Here is a 19,815-nt window from a genome sequence, read left to right on the forward strand (position 1 = left end):
AATTACTCTCTCTTTTGCCAACAAACCAGTGCAAATCAGGAGAAAAGCACAAGGGACATAATCTTCAATTTGATTTACATACATTGTCCAATCAACCAGATTCGAAGGAACTCAAATCTGGAATCAATAGTGTGATATTTCTATATTTTTATGAGTACGGTAAAAACTCCAGTGGGCAGAAAACGCAACAGGAAGGAGTGCTCTGTAGCTGCTGCACTCTCGCCTTCATCCAACAGAATCCAGTTCTAAATCCCTCAGAGAAACAAGATGCGTTTCTTGTTCCTAAGTTAGTAAAAATAACTTTGATGACATCGGTGTCCAACTTAAAAGCAAATGAAATAAATTTCTCTCTTGAAAAATAATATTAAGGTGTCCTTTGTACACCTTGGTTATTCAAAACCACTTCTGACGTGTTTATTAGCCCTGTAAAACTTTCATGAAAATTAAAAATGCTTCATATTTGTAGCATTTTGTGACTTTTTATTATTTTATTTGAATCAGATTTCCTTATCACAATTTAGAATTCCAAGATTCCAAAATTTTTGCAACACAGAATTTCTGTGTTACGTTCTGGAATTTACTGGAGAACAAAAGTTCCATGTTTCAGTATTGGGCTGTATACCTTATATAACTTAGATTTATAATAATAGCTTAATTAATCATTATTACCTTATATTTACTGTCTCCACAGCTGGGTTGCTATAAGTACGCAGCAAGTAAAAAATACAACAATCAGTTAAACACAAACCCCAACTACTTTGTATTATGCACTTTTTTTTTATTCTGAAAACAACCTACAGTTCACTGGCATCTCTTTAATGATAAAAGAAATATATGAACATCACTATATTGCTTATCAAAATAACAAGCCAGGCAATAAAAGACTGGAGCTGTCATGTACAAGACATGGATATTCCAGAGTAAAATACTACTTTATCTGCCAAGACCCCATAAATTGAGTCTCTGGGAGTGCCCAGTATTTCCAAGAGATATTAAAATGTGACAAGACAAAACTTGGTATTACATATTAATAATTGCATTACACAAGTTAAAAATTCTGACTTCGATTACTTCGCAAAATTATTGTGATGTGGAACTTTAGGTTTTACCCCGAACTGCACTGTATCTCCATACTTAAAACCTACAGTGAAGGCAAGACAATCAACAGTTAGTACATCCGGAGTCTTCTATACCAGGAAACCATTGGAAAGAAATGGTCAGTCACTATTTGAAGTTGCTTTTCCTGGACTAGTCAAAAAAAAAAAAAATCATTACAGGACTAGCTGCCTAGAAAACAGTAAACTGAGATTATACTAACTGAGTGTCCTCGTTTGAAGATACTCTTCCAATCCAAAAGTCAGTCTCTCTGAGAGCAGGTAATGTTGTAACATTAGGTACCGCATTAGGTGCTTCCCTCCAATGAAAAAACATCATCTTTGAAAGAAATACAAAAATTGTTAAATACAAAATTATATATGTATCTGGAGTTTGAAATAAAAACAATTTTGCAATAGCATGTAACCGTAACAGGCAAAGACAGGTCAATACCACGTACTTGGAGTTGAAATATTTGCACCAAAGAAAGATCCCTGCATCGCATTACAATAAATGAAGAAATCACTTAACTCTGAACGCTTCAATAAAGTCTTTTATCTGACCTATGCCCATCTGCTGAAGATAGGAAACTGGGAAGGCGGAACATTGATAAAATCAAGCAACTCTGACTTGCTGACAGGAAAGGTAGAAGGTGTGGGGATGAATAAAAAAGCTCATAAAAGTAATATTCTCTCCTGAGTTACTATTAAATAGCATACAGTAATGAAATTCAAAACACTACCATTGCTGTGAGACATTTTCATTATAATGTTCCATGAAAAGACTGTTAAATCAATTTTTTACCAAGGTCTGATAGGCAATTTTAATAAAATTCCCCAGGTAAGCGCAACAATTGCTACTTTTCAGTATTGCTACTCCCACAGCAAAAACATCTTTATTAAAGCTACTACCCAAGAAACAAAAAAGTTACTCATAAACATTGAGGAGATACCAACGTATCTCGGGGAAGTCTGAACAAAATTTACAGCTTGTTCCAATCTAGCTTTAAGCCCACTGTTAACCTAAGAATGGTTCTGCTCTATTTGGATTTTACTAAACCGGTTACCACTGGAATAAGTAAGTAGGTTAGATATGCAGAGGAGATGAATTTATTCAACTATTAGCTATTGTCTTCAGCTGGCATTACGGTTTGAAATTTATTTTGCCTGGAAGTAACTAAAACTTTCAACACAGTAACACCTAATGTAACGTTAACTACATGTCAAATGGGGCACAAGATTTGAGAAACTTTAATTGGTTTTTTTATATGTGAGAAACTGAAGAGCTTTTAAAAGGCTCTATAATGAATATCACGAGAACTTCTATGTCCCAAATAAATTGGATTAATTTGAATGAAAGTAAAGTTTCATTTTCTTTTGCAAGCCATCTTCACTTGAATGGAGGTCCATTGAAAGCTTACGTTCAGTTTTCTTATTATGCATTTCATTAACTTATCATTCAAATTTCATTAACTTTCTTGTTTTGTCTGACGAAACTTAAACCTTCGCATTTATCAAAGGAGTAACTTGATCTGTCGAATCAGAAAGACTGTCTGAAACTTCTTTTCCTTTAAATTTCATTACAAAAAATTCGATGAAAGAAGCATTTACCTTGGTGGCTCCATAAAACACTTTTGTAACTTGAACAACACAAACTTGTAACTTAAAGCAAGCAGCGGAAAAGTTTGGATTTTTAAAAGTGTGTGGCAGGCAGGGAGCAAATCTTGGTCTTTCAAAGGATGTTGTTGTCTGTCAGCTGTGAAATAACAATTTTGTTATATAATAAGTGAATAAAAAAAAAAAAGTTAATTTAAAAACCCCACACCCCCAAACCACACACACATAAAACCAATTGGAGAATTACCGTTAGTATTTAAGCTTTGTCAGGTGAGGGCTTGGAAGGCTGCTAGTAGGTCTTTCCCAGGAGGATGGAGGGTTAAATGTCTTTTAGCTAGCCTTCCCTGCATAGGAATGAAAGTCTTGAGGAGCTGAGTGCCCTTTCCTGCAGAAGGAGAAGATAAAGGACTGTATGTTACTCAACTAGTCAGGAGCAATGTTGTGATTTGGGTTGGTCTGGCTGCTAAAATGAATGACAGATGCTTTACTGAGTGAGGTGGCTGAGCAAATTTGATGCCCAACATAGGGCAACTGCACTTAACTGTAATGAAGGGGAGAAAAGGCTTCAGAGTTTTTGTGTATTTTGGTTTTTAACCAAAGCTAAGTGGCATCCATGAAGAAGGAGCATGGATGTTAGGGCACGGCTCCACCAAAATGCTCCACCAAAATGCTCCTCATAGCTGACCATGAGCCTGCCAAGGTAGCCAATGGTCACCCGGGGCGCGTTAAAAAGAGCGTGGCCAGCAGGTTGAGGGAGGTCACCCTCCCCCTCTACTCTGATGAGGCCACATCTGGAGTACTGTGTCCAGTTCTGGGCTCCCCAGCTCAAGAAAGAGAAGGAACTACTGCAGACAGTCCAGTGGAGAGGTATGAAGATGATTGAGGGATAGAGCACCTCTTTCAGAAGGTAAAGCTGAGAGGCCTGGGGCTGTTCAGCCTGGAGAAGAGAAGACTGAGAGGGGGTCTCATCAGTGCTGATCAATATTTAAAAGGTGGGTGTCAAGAGGATGGGGCCAGACTCTTTTCAGTGGTGTCCAGTGACAGGACAAGGGGCACAAACAGGAACACGGGAAATTCTGCCTCGAACGGATGGAAAACCTTCTTTACTTTGAGGGTGGTGGAGCACTGGAAGAGGCTGCCCAGAGGGGCTGCGGGGCCTCCTTCTCTGGAGGTGTTCAAAACCCGCTGGGATGCGTTCCTGCCTAACCTGCTTGAGGTGACCCTGCTTTGGCAGGTGGTTGGGCGGGATGGTCTCCAGAGGTCCCTGCCATTTTGTGATTCCCTTGGGACGGGCCGAGGCGCAGATCCCCGCGGGGGTGCCGGCCTTGTGCCTCGTCCACCCCCGTTCGCTTCGAGCCCGCGGAGGGCAGCGTGCCCGCCCGACCGTGAGGGGACCGGGGCCCGGCTGAGGGAGCGCCCCGGCCGTCCCCCCTCCTCCGCCGGGCCGCTGCCTCCTGCCGCCGCTCCCGGATTGATTGGCGGAGGGCGGCCCCGGTCCCACCCGCCAGAGGCGGGCACAGGGGACCTGCCCCGCCGTGGAGCTGCCCGGGGAACCGGGGCAGTGCATGGGGCGGGAGGGCGCCCGGCCACCCGGACGGCAGATTGTCCTCGCCGGCCAAGAGCGGGGAGGGGGGGAAAAGGGGTGAGGGCGGCCTTTCCCCGTTTAGCCCAAGGACCCGGGGGGGGGTTCGAGGGCAGCGGCGGTGTATGCGCCCGGCGGCAGCGCGGCGGAGCGGAGCGGGGGCAGCGGGAAGTGATGAGAAGTTGAGGGAGGGACGGAGCGAGGGTGCCCTCTCCTCTCTTCTCCTCGGCCGCCGCCGCAGGTGCAGCAGAGCCTGGGCGGAGGGGACAGGCGGGGCCCGGCGCCGCAGCGGAGGGGCTCCGGCGGGAGCAGGGCCTCAAAGCCGGGGCCGGACACGGAGCCGCGCGAAACCCGGCTCGACTGAAAGGAAGAAGAGCGGCGAGGAGCGGCTCGACCCGGTCTTCGGCTCGTTACCACAGGCAGCGACCGCGGAGAAACGGCCCTGAAGGGAGAGCGGTGAGGGAGCTCGGGGGGCAGCGAGGGTCGGAGGGTCTCTGAGGCGGCGGGTCCCTGCCCGGACGAGGAGGAGGAGAAGGAAGGTTCTCCTTTGACCTTGCTGCTTTCCCCCCTCCTCTCAGTTTATCTCCCCGCACGCTCGGTTTCCTTCCTCCTCCCTCCCCTAACGCAAGGGGAAGCCCGGGGCTCCTTGCATCACCCCGCGGCGGAGGGTCGGGGAAGGCGAGGGTGCGGTGGGGCGGGAGAGCCATGGCGGGGTTGGTATGCGAGGGGGGAGAGAGCCGTGGGCTGACTGGAAAGAAGCCGCAGGGGAGGCCGTGGCGATGCGGTGTCCCCTGAGCGAGGGGACGGCGTGACCTGGGAGCGTGTGGCGGGAAGCGCCGCGTCCTTGCGGGAGTGCTGAGGGGCGAGAAAAGGACACCCCTTCCCTCACCCTTCCCGTGAGGTGAGCTCGGGGGAGAGGAGGGGTTGCGGGGCGGCGAGAAGCGCGACCCGGCCGGGCACGGCACCTGTGTGGGGAGGGAAGGAGGGGAGGGAGCCGGGCAGTCTCTCTCTCTCTTGGCCGGCCGCCTGAGGTGCCGCAGCGGGGAGTCGGCGCTGGAGGCCCGGCAGGTGCCCGCCCTTGCGCCTTGAGGAAGTTGGGCGGCCGTGTGAGGTGAACGGAGGAGGAGGAGGGAGGGAGGAAGGGGGGGCCGCAGCGCTGAGGTGAACTCAGTCTCTTCCTCAGCGCTGAGGAGAAGTTCGGGGGATGTAGCAAGCCCTGCCGGGAGGGGGGTGCTGGGGCGGCGGAGGACGGCGGGGGGGGGGGGGGGGGCAACCGGTTTTGGGTTAATTCAGTCTTGTGTTGCGCCTTGTACGCGCTAATCCGAGGGGTCTCTCGGCCGTCGGTATCGCCGTGAGGGGCTGTCACCCGCAGCCGTCCCAAAGTCGGGCAGCCGCTTGCTTGTGGGTGCCTAGTAAACGGATTATTTATTTATTTTAATTAACGCGGCTGCAAACTTGAAGCCGCAAGGTGAGGGAGCTCGCTCTGAGTGTTTGCCCTGTTCACGAATGCGAACTGCGAGTTTTGAGCCAAGCCCCCTTGCCTGTGGAGGGAGAACGTTGCATAATTGCTGCTATTGCCTCCCCGTATGTGTTTAAAAAGGAGGAAAGCGGTGAAGCGTAGACTTCTGAGGGAGAATGTCAATAAAGTTGCGTTATTTAAACATATTAAATGGTATCTTGTCTTTTACGACTTGTTTACATGCTCGTTTTAGGACTGACTGTGGAACAATAGGAAATCATTAAGAAATACGCAGCCCGTTTTGCGTGCTCATCAGAGTTGCCTGGGGAGGAACAGCAGCGAGGAACTTTTAATAGCAGAGATCCTTGAAGGTCTTCCCCCCCCAACCCAAACACCTTGAAAGTAGTATTTTTGTTTTTCATGTTATGACTAGGTGACTTAGTTTTCAGAATAATTCACCTGTTATTACTTGTTTCTTAGACACGTATTCTAAAAATTGTCTCGGTTAGACTTCCTATCTGAAGCTGCCTGCCTGGTTTTCCAAGCAACTGTCACACAAGGTCACTCATATATTTTAGCTGAGCTTGTTTTATAGCACCAGCACACCATAGGATGCAAGTAACCTTTACTTCACACTTCCTTGTTTTTGTTCTTTTGTTTTGGTCATTGATCCAGGCTGAGTGCTGGATACTGCAGTGGCTGTTGTTTGTTTGGTTGGTTTTTTTTCAAAACTACTGACTAGTTTGTGCTAGAGTCTTATATTCTTTTGGATGGCTTTCACGCTATTGTGAAAATTTGTCGAAATACAAGGAAATGAGTACTTGGCCTGAAGTGTTTGCATTTTATTTTTGTCTTTTGCACAACATTTGCCACCAAAAGAAGCTTGTTGCAGGAAGCAAGAAAATAAAATTATTTACTTTTTGTCATATGTCTATTAAGTATATAGACTCTAAGGTGAGAATTGTGTTAGAGTATTTTGTAAGTGCCCCTTATGTTTTATATTCTTAGAGCGCTGTAAGCAGATGAGTTGTTCTGAAGCAGGATTTGGATGGAGAAACCTGAAGGACTAACCAGGGCTTGAGGAGAGGGCATCTGAGACAATCCCCACATCCTCATTCTGCACAGGGTGGTGTCACCTGAGCTCTGGAAGGGTCCTCACCTTGCCTGTGCAAATGGAGTGGAGGGCAGCTGATTCACTAACGAAGTGGTAACGAAGCAGTGGAGTGGTTTTGTGTACTGGTGGCAGCTTTAACTTAGTGAATGGCTACTAGCTGTTGTAGCTTGTTGACAGTCACTGCAGCTGTGGCCTGGGTTTAGGCTGTGATTAAAGCAGGACTGGGTCATAACTCCAGATTAGTAGCCTATGATTAATTTAGCCGTTTTAGTTATTGTTCAGAGGAATTGAAGGTACTCAGAACTACCATGGTTAATTGAATCCTAATGCCATATTTATCATATCTAAAACACTTCAGAGGTGCTATCCAAATCAACCCTTTGGAATGATAACTATGTTAAGTCAGTTCACTTGAAGGAACCGTATTGGGTTGAATGAAGGCCAGGGCTGCTGTGGATCGTGACAGCATGGTCCAATTGGTTTGTAAATAAAAAGTGAGAGAACCTGCCATAATTTTCTGCTGTATATAACTTGCTGCAGATTGACTTGGTTGATTTCTAGTGGTGTGCTTTATTTACAGGAATGGGAAAAAAAAATCAAATTCATCAGTCTTCTGTATGTGGTAGGTGTGTTACTACACATGCAGACATTGTGTGGGAAGGTACTGTGGTAAGCCTCACAGTCCTTAAAACAATGCCACTGAGCGTAGCTTTGTGTATGGCCTTTTCTGTACCTGTTGAGGCTTGTGCAGAGGATGTGTTTTGCTGCAACACTCCTCCTACCACTCAAAAATGTTCTGCAATTAATTATACTAATAACTGTAACAACAATGCCTATACTGACTCGACTATTTTCTAATTGACCTTCCTGACCGTGAACTACATTATTTCTGACTTTAACTGCTGAGTATTTTATTACTCACACCTACTTTCCTTTGTGTTTCCCACTTTGGGTTCTTTCAAGCGCTTCTTCCCACATCACTGTTGTAGTCAGCTTGCTTCCTTTAGAATAGTACCAAGAATTCATCTCGGTTTACTCCATCTTGAGTGAGTCCCTTGTCAGTTCCTTACTAGAAAAATCATGCTACACTATTAAAAGCTATTGAGGTGTTTGTTGTAAGATCATATTCAAGAGTATTCAAGAGATGCTTACTAAATGAAATACCTTTTCTGTCTGGATCCTAACTCTTAACAGAAATGCTTGTATTTCTGTTTCAGTATTATAGAGTAATATTTAAGAGGAGAATAGGATTGGTGTGAGAAATGCTGCTACATTAGAAGCAATTGAAATAATTCACCTGCTTTTGTTGGGATATTTATTCTTCAAAAAATTTTCAGCATGGATTTATTATTTTTTGTTGTTTTAGAAAGTATGGTTGAGCTGAAAACTGATGTTCTGATATAGCTCAAAGTGCTTGTGAATAGGCATTGTAGAGCGCTCTTCCTGTTTTCCAGGAAGTAAAATACACTAGAACCATTTAATATAATTCTCTGTCCTGAAATGTGTTGCGGTTTTTCCATTTTTTTCCCCCAGGACAACTATGCTTGGAGTAAATTTCCAAGACCTGTGATGTAAGGTTTCTTGAACCCTTTGACAAAATACTTGTAGCGTCTTATGACGCTTGAGATGTATATACCCTAAATGCTCAGTGTGTGAGGCCCTGTTAATACTCCTTGTAAGAAAGAAGTCCTTAAATTGTCTCTAGCTTTGTAAAGAAAAACTCGTAGGAATTGATCATCATTATTTTTCATTGCAACTCCGTTAAAATATTTTTCTTCATAATGTTTAATCATCTAATAGGAGAAGAACTTTCCACGTCTCCTTTTTGCTATTACGTGATCACACCATGCTATACTTGAATTAGTTTTTTATTTTGCAAATTATACGGGAGATTTTGTGCTACAGTTCTTGACTTGGAGCCAGTGTGTTGGAGTAGTGGTGAGTCCTTTCTTTTGGAAGCTTTTGAAATTTTTAGTTTTTAACATAGAATTTTGTGTGTGTTCTTAATTCCTAAATTTGGGAAGAGTTAATGACATTACCTGTGTTTTTGTGGAATACCTTCATTGTTGAGCTGTTAAAACAGTACACCTAACTGACTATACCTGGGACGCTTCTTAAGTCCTTGCTAAGTCCTGAACTCTTTGGTCAGTAGATTATTTTTTAGAGAGAGAATAGCTGCTAGCCCAGTTCAAAAAAGTGGTTTTTATATTGGAAGAAGTGATGTTAAATGGAAAAAATACCACCAAAATTGCTTTTTTACAAACTGTAAATGTAACAGTTACGATTTAAGAGGTTTGAAAGATGATGTAGATAACTGCTAAGTTATATGGTTCAGAGATGCAAAAAAGTTAAAACCTGATTTTTTTATGACAATTTCTATTAAGTTCGCAGTTGTTATGCACGTAACCTTATTTGTATAGGGGAACAAGGATAGCTTTCTTTGCTCTATGCTCTTCTTTCCTGCTATGAATGGATGGTTCAGCTTCATGAGAAAAGTAACTTAAGACTATTTTCCCTTCCTACTCAGTAACTGAAGGGAGAGTTAATGGGAAATCTTGTGTCAGACTCATATTCTGAACTGAGTTGGAAATGAGCCTTGATGCCCTGGTGAAACAGTGTGCTTTTTAAAAACCAAACCGAAAAATTACAAAGGTTGTCTCTCAGTGTATTTGAGGGAAGGTAGTTGTGTGAATATAAAAGGTGGAGGATCTTCTGAGTTCTGTAAATTAATCACTCTATTCCGTTAGAGAGTTGTTTTCACCCATACATCAACACCACTCTTCAAAAAGTTATTTCATACATTTGTTACATGTGAGGATTGGGTGCATAGCTGTAGCACGGCCTTCAAAATTCTGAAATTCAAGGCCTCAGTTGTGACGATTTTGATTAAAGTGCAGTTACATATGCTGGATTTTGATTCCCCTGCCCCACCACTACTTAGAAGTTATTTGACTTAAGTTGAATAAGGCTTTGTAATTTCATGCCAAGAACACCAGTTGATAAAATGAAGGTATTTAAAAAAAAATTGTAAAAACTTTCATCAGAAGTAAGGTAATTAGCATTAAAAAACTTATGGCCGGTACTCATGTGTTGTTACTTACTTGCCCTTAATTTTCTTTTCAGGGCGTCATTGTTGTTGTCCCAATGTATTGTTTGAAACAAGAAATTCTCAAATTTGGAGAAAAGTCAGGTATTTCCTAGCTTACAGTATGAATGGGATCAAAGAAGCATACCTCTCTGAATGAAATCTGGGTTAGGAATGGGAGTTTTGGCCAGAATACTGCTGTAAATGTTAGGATAATTTAAAGGGCATATAGATGCACTTTCTTTTGAAAGTTGTAGCTTTCTTCGGAGGTGAAGCAGGTGGTGTGGCCGAGGAGCCTGCCGTGGCTCTCAAACCCGGCAGCCTGGTGGGATGTGCTTCCTGCAACCTGCAGTGCCTGGAGAGGGAACCTGGTCTTCCGAATGCAGTTGTGTGTCCCTCCTCTTGACTACACCTGTGCTTGAACCAACTGAGAATGCAGATTTAGTTACTAATTTGAATCTGTTTTGTTTCATGGAAAATAATGTTCTCCTTCGGCTCACCACAGTTTGAAATATTTTGTGTAAGATGAAACTTAGGAACTAGACATAGGAATAGCAATGCAAATGTAGGAGATGATGTGCCAAATACATGAAGATTTTGTACTGCTGGAAACTCTCTAATGAAATATTCTTTCAAGTGAGCATTTAATGTGGTTTCTCCCTTCTCACTTTAACAGCTGTTACTGAGAAGTGGTAGTAGTCTACATCGTATCTGTTTCAGATTAATAAGATTTAGTGCTTTTTTTTTTTAAAAGGGGTAGTTACAGAATGTAGATGCTGTATGCACATAGCTATATGTTTATTTTGTAAGTCTGCTTGGGAAGCCAGTTCTGTCAACTTATCATAATGTAAATGGGTGGTAGAAAATATTTTTTTTTGATAGCATGGGTGTGCTGAGATGTTAAACTTGGACCTTGGTAGCAGTATCTTTCTCAAGAGCATTCTTAACTAGAAGGTTGCTGCAGGTGAAGACCTTGCAGGTGAGGTTTGGTGTTGGCGGTACTCTCATAAGAAATCAAGCATAAAATGCTTGTGGGAAGCTTTGTTTACACGTTTTTCATTCTAGCAATCGAAAGTGGAAAATTTCAGGTGTTCTTTTGTAACATGACTCGATAGGTCAGTCTGGTGTTTGGGGCATCCCTGGCTTGTGGAGCCTGAAAGTCTGTAAATGTGCACTGTTGGTGTAAATTTTGTGAGGACTTGCATCAAAACTTGCCCATGGACAATTGATGACTTACCCAGATTTTTTCTTTCAAAGTTGAGAATATTGTAAAATAGATCCGAGTCTGGTGTGCAGTGTGTCAAATTTAAGAGTGCAACCTAAAGCTGCCGTATTTCTTTAACCATTCCTAGTGATCAATCTTTAATTACTCTGCTTTGGGATACTTTGGTAATTGTTTTGCTTATTTATCAATTGCTTTCCAGAAGTGGAGGGGGATCTTCTCATCTCGGAGAAAGTGCAATTTCAGTGGGTAGGAGGAGGCATGTGCACATGTAGAAGCCCTCGATGGTCATCTGGATGGTTTGTTGTTGATTTGTTTTGGTTTTTCACCCAGATGATCCTTTGTGAATCATAGAGCTGTGAATCACCTTTATCTTGACCCTCTGCAAGTTTTGGATCTATGTCTCTTTTTTAATATTTGTAAATGAATGGATTATGCTTAAATCAGATTGTCTTTGAAAATCCACGGACCCTATCTTTAGACCCTTTCTTTTCTGAAGTTACAATCCAGTCTGAGTCAGCTACAGATTCTGGGCATTGGCAGGAAGTTTTGGTATATTTAAAAATCTTTATGCAGCTACTGCAAAAAACCCTGAGTCTTTTCTTACCCCTTGCTGGAGTGTAGTCTGCACTTTTAGAAGGTTCCTGAGTTGATTTCTGTCCCTTCACACTCTGGTAAGCGATGGGGTCTTGCTCTTAAAAATTAGAATCTAAGGATTAAACTACGTAGAGAGAAAAGACGTTATGTACGCTGCTTTTATCCTTATTCTAACAACTGAATTCTACTAGGAGGTAATTCAAAGCAGACACTACAAAATACAAATCTGAAAGCAAAACGCAATACTTTGCTTTAAAAAAATTACCTGTAAATTTCAAAACAGAACCTAATGATGAGTGGACTGAACAAGCTGAATGTAGTTGGGAGTGTGTGGTGTTGCTGCATAGTGTCTTGAGCAATTTAATTATTTTAATTGAGCTGAATAAATGCAAAACATTCTTAACTCAAGTATTTTAGTATTTCCCATTGCAGAAACAAACCTGCTATAGTTTCCCTTGTGATTCTCTTTGTGTGGCTTGTTAAAATGTAGTTATTTGCTATAGGATGAAGTCAGAAAACGAACAAAGAAATTCATTCAGTGCTTCTAGGTGTCATGTGATGGCGTGACCAGGGAGAGCTTGTACCAAGCTGAGTCTAGCTGTAGTGAAAGATGAAGCATCCCCCCCGACAATTTTTACCGGGATTTTAGTTTAATATGTGTTTAGAACAAATGTTGTTTTAGATCTTGAGGCTTGTTCATGAGGCATAATTCATGCTTGTGTGGTGGTAGCGTGTATAACTATAGGCTGTGTTTGTTGCACCAACAAATTAAGCTTACTATAAAGTTGTGCTCTGCAGTTTCTTCCAGACCCTTCTTTGGAGAGCCTTTTTTATCAAAGGAGGATGTCACTGATGAAAGTGCTTAAAATCAGGTGGAGTCAGATTTTTTTTTTCTCTTTTCGATTCAGCCAGTATTTTGATGCCAGTGTGAAAGAAAAGGCTTCCTGGGAAACTCTGACCCCTCAGTGGAGGCATCTTTGTCTCCATCAGCTGCTGTGGCACTTGTGCAGGTAGAAAGTTTTCTTCTTTCTGCACTTTACTCCTGTAGCTCTTGACTGTGCAGCATGAAACATTGTGAGAAGTTGTTCTGTTACTGGGCTCTTCTGGGCAGAGCAGTCTCATGCAGCAGTTTGTGAGCCAGTAAATAACATCTTAAACCGCACTGGTGTGTCTAGGAAATGTGGAGTAACCTGTTGACTTCTCAGTGTTAATACCCCTGCCCCTTGATGTCGCAATATTATTTCTGGTTGCTTGCTTTCTGGTGCAAAATGGCTGCAGCAGGTTGAGAAACATTGCTGTCACTTCTCAGTACTTGGAGTAAATGTCTCCAGATGTTGAGGGGACTCTGTCAGGGACTTGTATGTTCTCCTGTGAGCTCACAGTAGCTGCGAGGAAGATGTATAATTCCCGTGTTGTTTTGGATGAACTAGACAAATCTCCCCACAAGGAATATATGTGTCTTGCTTTCAGATAGATGACTTTTTCATTATATGTAGTCAGCATTTCTGTTTCCAAGGTGCTGGGAGTGGAGTAACCGTGGGCAGCAAGGAGAAGACCTGCATAACAGAGTGCGCCAATGCAGAGAAATCTGAGGCGCTTGCCCACTGAGTCAGGTTGCGTTCGGTTGAAGGTATGTAGGTTTTGGAGCAGGCTTTTCATTTCTCAGGTTTCTGCACTGTGCTTCCTTTCTGTCCTAGAGGTCCAAGAGGGCACATCAGTTCTGTTGCAACACCATGTGTGTAGATGGTCAGCTCTGCTCTGGTGCTGAGGCTGAAGTGATAAGCACAGCCTGACCTGAGCTGCCCTGCTGATGGGTCTCTGTGCTGTCTCTAACCCGCTCCCGGTTCTGGGATACCAGTGCAGCTGCCGAGGTGCTGGGACCGGGAGCCTCTTCTGGTCTTGCTGTATTGCTTGGGACAGCAGCAGAAAGGATGGGGTTTTTCTTCCTGCAGCACTTCTAGGCCTGCCTAAGCCTTACAGAAGTATTTGCAGTAGCACTTTGGTTTACCAGAACGCTGATGGGTAGACTACTGTTTGCAAATGCTAATCCCCACTGCATAAAGTGAAAGACATAGATTAGAAGCATCCTAAAATACCCTGTTTTAATTGCCCAGTGCACAGCAGGAAAAAAAGGCAACTTGCTCTTTTTACTTTCATTTGGGTTATTAAAATGTATTCCTGAGGTATGTGGAGTTGTTTTAACTAACCTGTCTGGTAGATCTGGGAATACTAGTGTTTCATAGGGTGTAAAATCTTTATGAAAGTCACTTTGATGCAGTTAGTTGGACTGAATCTTGAAAGTGGATACTGGTACAATAGTGACATTCAATAAAGTGTGTCTTTTTAACTGAATAATGTTTTCTCAGTTCTAGTGCATAGATTGTTAGGAAATGTAAACTGTGTGAAGGGGAATGTGCCTTTGCTCTGTTGTAACGTACATCACGTTATGAAAATGTTTAATTAGATTTCAGTCCTTTACTAGCAGGTAAGTCTCTTCTTGGCTGATGCTGTCGATATTGCAGTATCATAATCCCGAAGTATGCAGGCCTTGCTATGGTTTAGAAGTGACTTTGTTTAAAAGATTGAGTGTCTTACTGTTAGTGACTTCAGAAGTCTCGGATAAATTTAGAATCCCTTCATAGAATAAAGATAATCTTTGTAAGTTGTTAATCTTCGTAGATATGATCGATCTTTTCAGAAGTTTAGGATTGTTTTCCACAACGATGAAGACTGATTGAAAGGTGTTCTTTTAGAAAGCCAGTGGCAAAGTGCTACCAAGAATGTTATACCTCAGTCACTTGCTATAAATTCATTTTAATAGGATGTTATGCCTTGCATAAGAGTTCTATTCCCATGTAATTTTCCTGAGGATCTATCTGCTAGCATGTCCATTGAAAACGTTTTGTGTACTAGCTGTAAAACCTATATTTTGAAAGAGAAGTACCTTGTCTCTTCTACCCTGCTACCTTTTGAGTGAGGCTTTTTAAAATTGTTTTTCCACAACTCTTGAGTACAAAAACTTAGGTAAAATCCTTCAGTGTTTGATAAAATGTGTTACAGAAGGAAGCTGTTACTAAAAGAGGTTTCATAAATTGCCCATCACTTTGACTCCCTCTTAACTCCTTTGCTGTTTGCGTAACTGACACAATAAGTCTCTAACATGATTACAGTGATGTTGCAATGCCTATAAATCTTCCTCTCTTTTATCAGTAGATGTGTCGTTCTTGTACTCATTGAAATGTTTCAGTCCTTAGATAGAAGGATGTGGTTGTTCAAGAAACTGTACAAAGTAAATGCAAAAGCCTGCCCTTGTTTATGCACATGTAATTTCTTACTAATTATTTCCACTAATTTCTCAGTTTATTCATTTGATTGAAATAGGAGCCTGTAGTTACAAGCTAGATCTTACCACTTATCTAAAACACTGCAACACAAAATAGCAATCACAGCATGCTCTACCTCAGCAATTAGTAACAAGATACGTGATAGGGAAAACTTCAGACTGTAAATCTACAGGTTGTGCAATACCTGATTATCAGACTCTTTTCCTGGATAATAGAATGGTTTGCTGCTCAAAGACTCTGTGCATTCACACATTTCTGATACTTTTGTCAGTTCTACAGCATACGCTTAGTAGCAACTGCTTCCTAATCTTAAACTGCAATTGCTGCCTGAAGTCACCTTATGGGCCTGATTTACTTTAATGCTCCTAAAGGATTATGGAGTAGGATTTCCTATTACTTATGAAATATGTACAGAACAGCAAGCAGTATTAGAGGTTAAGAACGTATTTTTACAATTGCCAGCTTAAAGGGTTTAGGAGTCAAGTTGTACTTCTAGCTTAAAGAACACGGTCTGTCTTACTGTTGTCTGTTATGCCACTAATTAAAATTTTCCTGTGTCTGTGAAAGTCTCATGTTGTGAGATTTGCGGTTAAACATAATTTGGTCAGTGCCTTTCATCACATAGGTAGTTCTTCCTTAATCTGGTGCTTGGCAAAAAAAAAATATACGGACAGATATTAAAGAAAATGTTTTTGAGAGGGACTTGAAAAATGACTTCTATTGTTTCAAGAGATGTCTTGGAGGATGTTGCAAATAAAAAGAGCGACCTTTTACCTGTTCATTCTTCCCTGATCTTGAATTGATGCACTGCATTCATGCTTGTGTGTATGTATGTATTTTTGTCTTTAATATCAGCTGCTTGCCTGTGGCTGACACAGCTAAGATTTGGTTTGGGTGCATGTATTTTTATCACCGAATCATCCTGCAATCGGTGTTAGAGGACCTTTTATTTGTCTTGGAATATTTTCTTCCTCTTTCAGCTTTTATACTTACCTGTAAGTGCTTTTTGTTAGCCATTCCTTGCTATCTCAGGCTTGATAAAATGCTTTGCTTACAGGGCCTTTGGTCATGCAACTTGCGTTGTAGGGCTTGGTTCTGTATTTGTTTAACTGAAATGTTTACAAGCCTGTGAAGGTTGGATATCATGCTTTATCTGTAAAACCATGTTTAATAACAGCTAAAGCAAACAGATTTGCGCATAAAATAAGTTAACGTTAATGGGATTTTGAGTGGGCAGGGCAGAACTGGGCCTTCAGTAAATCAGGTAACAATCCAAGATCCGTCCCTGTTTCTTTCTCTTCTGTAATACTTCCTTTTTATTAAGAGTAGTAGTAAACTATAGCCAGTAGCTGCTTATGTGATTTTTTTCAGAGGGAGTTTGTAGTGCTCTCAGTAACAAGTTGTCTTTCAGTCACAACCTAGCGCAGCATTTTTCTTACTGTACTTCCAACCATGTGTCCCTTCTTACAGCTACAATACATACTACCTCCAAAGAAATAAACACACTAAATATGTTTGCTTGTGGTAAATGCTGCTGTTGGGCATGGTAAGGTGGGATTGGCTCCTGAGGTGATGCTGCATTGCTTATGGCCCTGGTTTTTGACCTCGAATGGAGATAGGAGCAGGTGGGATAATGGATGTTGAGTTTCTTTTGGTGAAAGAAAAGCAATCAGCTCAGTAGCAGCTTGGCCCGAAGCCTGCCGCAGGCGGTTGCGGTACATAACTGATAACTGGTCTCCCTATGCGGAAACTGCATCAGACTTGCAACTTGTATTAAGTGTTTCGTTGCTGACAAAACTCTTTTGTCCAAACTCTTTTCTGCCTTTTGTTCCAATTGGCGCAGATCACTGATATGAAATTCGGGAGAGTTTACAGCTCTAAAAAGCAGGGTTTGTATTTTCCCTTCTAAAATACTGAGTTTTGTGTAATGAACTGATAGGGAAGAGAGAGGACAATCCTGTGAGCCAGATTAAATGATAAATCTGTGTGTTATCAGAACTCTAGTGGCAGTTTGCAGTATGCACAGTTTACTGAAATGCATACAAATCTCAGAATTCCCCCCCCCCCCCCGCTTTTTTGCTCCTGTGGTGCACATCATTATTAGCTTTCTGTTCGGGCGTAGTCATTTCGGTGCTAATCACCCATGCTTTGCAGAGGTGGAAGTCTAGTTGGTAAGCCTGCTCTTTTTAATGTGTACTGGTGTCTGTTAAATTGTAATGAGTAACTTGAGCTCTTTGGGTAAGGTGAGAGTGATCAGCAGCTAGAAGATTGCTCCTTTGCTGTCAGTATGGTGCTGCTCTTTAGTACGAAGGGCACCTTTCTAGGCAGAGGTCCCCGTCTTCTGACCAAACTACAAAGGTAAACTCAACAAAATTTAGCCAATCTAAAGAAAAGCTGAAAGGAAGGGAATGACTTGGAAGAGCTAATAGCGTGACTGAGCTCAATCTCTGTAAAACCTCGTCTTCTGCTTTAGAAGTCAGGAGTGTCATGTGTTACCAGTGAATAAAAAGGACTCTCTTTATATTGTTGCGGTATGTGTAAGTGGGTAAGAACTGTTTACTTTTTTTGAGTAGTGTTAAGTATTTGTGTAGTTTGAATTCAAGCTGTGCTGCATACAGAGGTGTCTGAGAGCCTCTTTTGCCTCTAGATCTCACTACAATGGAGGAAAACACTGATGATGGGAATGCTGACTTGAAAATGGTTATTTCTGTGAGAATCAAAAATAGTAGGTAGGCAGCTGGTAGTATAAAACGGGGAAAAAAAAATGAAGCGTGTCTGTAAATTTTAATTACAATGTGATTAGCAGACTAAGGATTGGCAGTAAATCCGATCTCCAGTATGTATTTCAGTACTGTGACTGACTTACATAAATTATTAATGGGAATTATTTCAAAACTATTTGTAAGATTTAAATATAACTCTAGTATTAGTTCAGTTTTATAATATTAATTTAAACATTAAAGACTTTTCAGTGTACTTTATATAAACATAAATGCCATTCAGTTTCTTTCCACATTGCCCAGTTTTCAAGTATCAGGCATTTGTGAACAATGGCGGGGGGAAGGATCCTCCCCCTTATTTTTTGACTCTGAAAGTCACCAATTTCTGTATGGTCATGCTTCTTGTTCTAGATCCTCCTTGGTCTTTCTGGGTGAATGGAAAAAGATAGTTCTAAATCCTGATTATTTTTTTTAAGAACTGTTTTGATCAGCTAAAAACATCCCTCCAGCAGTCTTCTGTAGATGTGCTTGGTTTTCTGTAACACTTCAAAACTCGTACTTTCTCTTTCACTTGGAAAAAAAACACCAACCTGCATGTAGGTCATAACTGCATGAGAAGCTGTTGGAATAGGTTTAATGTTTAACCTTTTGGTATTCCTTTAATCGTTAACTCTTTCTTGCTGCACTCCAATAGATGAACTCTTTACAGATGGCAGTTGGTTTCGCTCGTATAAAGCCGCTCCATGTGTCTTTTGTCCTCCATACCAGTTCTAGTTTTTAGGGCTTTTATCTGAAAGGAGTAATGACTTCAATTTGGTGATAATTTGGTGGGCTGTTTTTTGGGTTTTTTTGGTTTGGCTTTTTTTTAAATCTTAGAAATTTTTAGATTTTTTTTCACCTCTGTTATAAATGGATCTTACATACCAGCTCAGGCACACAAACAATCTTATTTAATGGAGGTAAATCCTAAGCAGAAGGACTTAGGGTAGAGGTACAAAAAAGCTTTATATTAACTATCTTGGAAAAATGTGTCATCCTCTGGCTTTGGGCTTTCTTTCCTTTTTTCTATCAGGACATTTGACATGCTCCTGGTATTCATAAACGAAAGCAGTTGCATTGGATGTTGATACTTTTTTATTTGTTTTGGCAAATGATGTATTCTGGGAATTTACTGCTGGAGTATGACTGGAAGTTACTGGGGAAAAGTCCTTGTGCTCTGGTTTTGATTAACTCGCTTCCAGCTGAGCACCACCTCATAATCTTCCTGACCCCTGGAAAGCCCCCTTTACCTATGTGCTGCTTACTAATTTTGGAGGTGAGCCGAATCATATATTCCCAAGCCTCCGCAGCTCTCCCTGTCTTGGTGGACGTTCCTGACATGCTGGAGGAGCTCATTGCTGAGGATGGTTGGAGTGAAGGAGCATCTGGAGCTGAGCTTGTGTAGTTGTGTGTTGCTGCCCTGTTGATGGCACTGAGCACCTCCCTCTTCCCTCCCAGATTGCCAAATGGGAATTATGCTCATGATTACAAAGTGCTGTTACATATTGCCCTTGTTCTTGCTAAATACAAACCTTCCAAGCTCCCTGCTTCTGTCTGACCAGGGGATGAAATGATGAGGTTTCATCCTGCAGGTTCCTCCCAGAAGTTCAATAGCAGGTCAAAGCCATTTTTCCCAGTAAAAATGTCACGTAATCAACATTTCTCTAATGGCATCATGTGTTTAATATCTTTATGGCTTGGCAGGTCTGGTACATATTTTCCTGTCCCAGTGGAAGACGCTTTCATTGAAAAGGGGAGTTGCATAATAGTTTTTTCAGAAGCAATTTATTTTTTTTATCAGTTCTGAAGTTACTGCAAGCTGCACATTCCTGCAGAAGCATCGTGTGTCATCTCTTGACACTGATACACCTCAAAGGAGAAAAACTAATGCTTGGTAAAGTGCTTGTAGTTATATTGGCAGACTTTCATGTTAGATAGGTAG

The 19,815-nt window shown here is 41.8% G+C and overlaps 1 protein-coding gene across 5 annotated transcripts in view; it reads left to right on the forward strand.

Moving 5' to 3' along the window:
* Positions 1 to 4,307: 4,307 nt before the first annotated feature.
* The window catches only part of UGT8 (UDP glycosyltransferase 8), a 45,868-nt gene continuing 30,360 nt past the window's right edge, over positions 4,308 to 19,815 (forward strand). The window contains exon 1 of one of the 5 annotated variants that reach the window (XM_054203643.1): positions 4,308 to 4,353. The gene's annotated coding sequence lies outside the window, so the exon portion shown is untranslated. Of the gene's footprint in view, positions 4,354 to 4,384; positions 4,750 to 5,171; positions 5,195 to 5,321; positions 5,405 to 17,431; positions 17,473 to 19,815 lie in introns of those variants that run through there. The other 4 variants (XM_054203641.1, XM_054203644.1, XM_054203642.1 and 1 more) reach the window with 4 other exon arrangements.

The sequence above is a fragment of the Rissa tridactyla genome, chromosome 5 (genome assembly GCF_028500815.1).
Source record: "Rissa tridactyla isolate bRisTri1 chromosome 5, bRisTri1.patW.cur.20221130, whole genome shotgun sequence".
Lineage (NCBI taxonomy): Eukaryota > Metazoa > Chordata > Aves > Charadriiformes > Laridae > Rissa > Rissa tridactyla.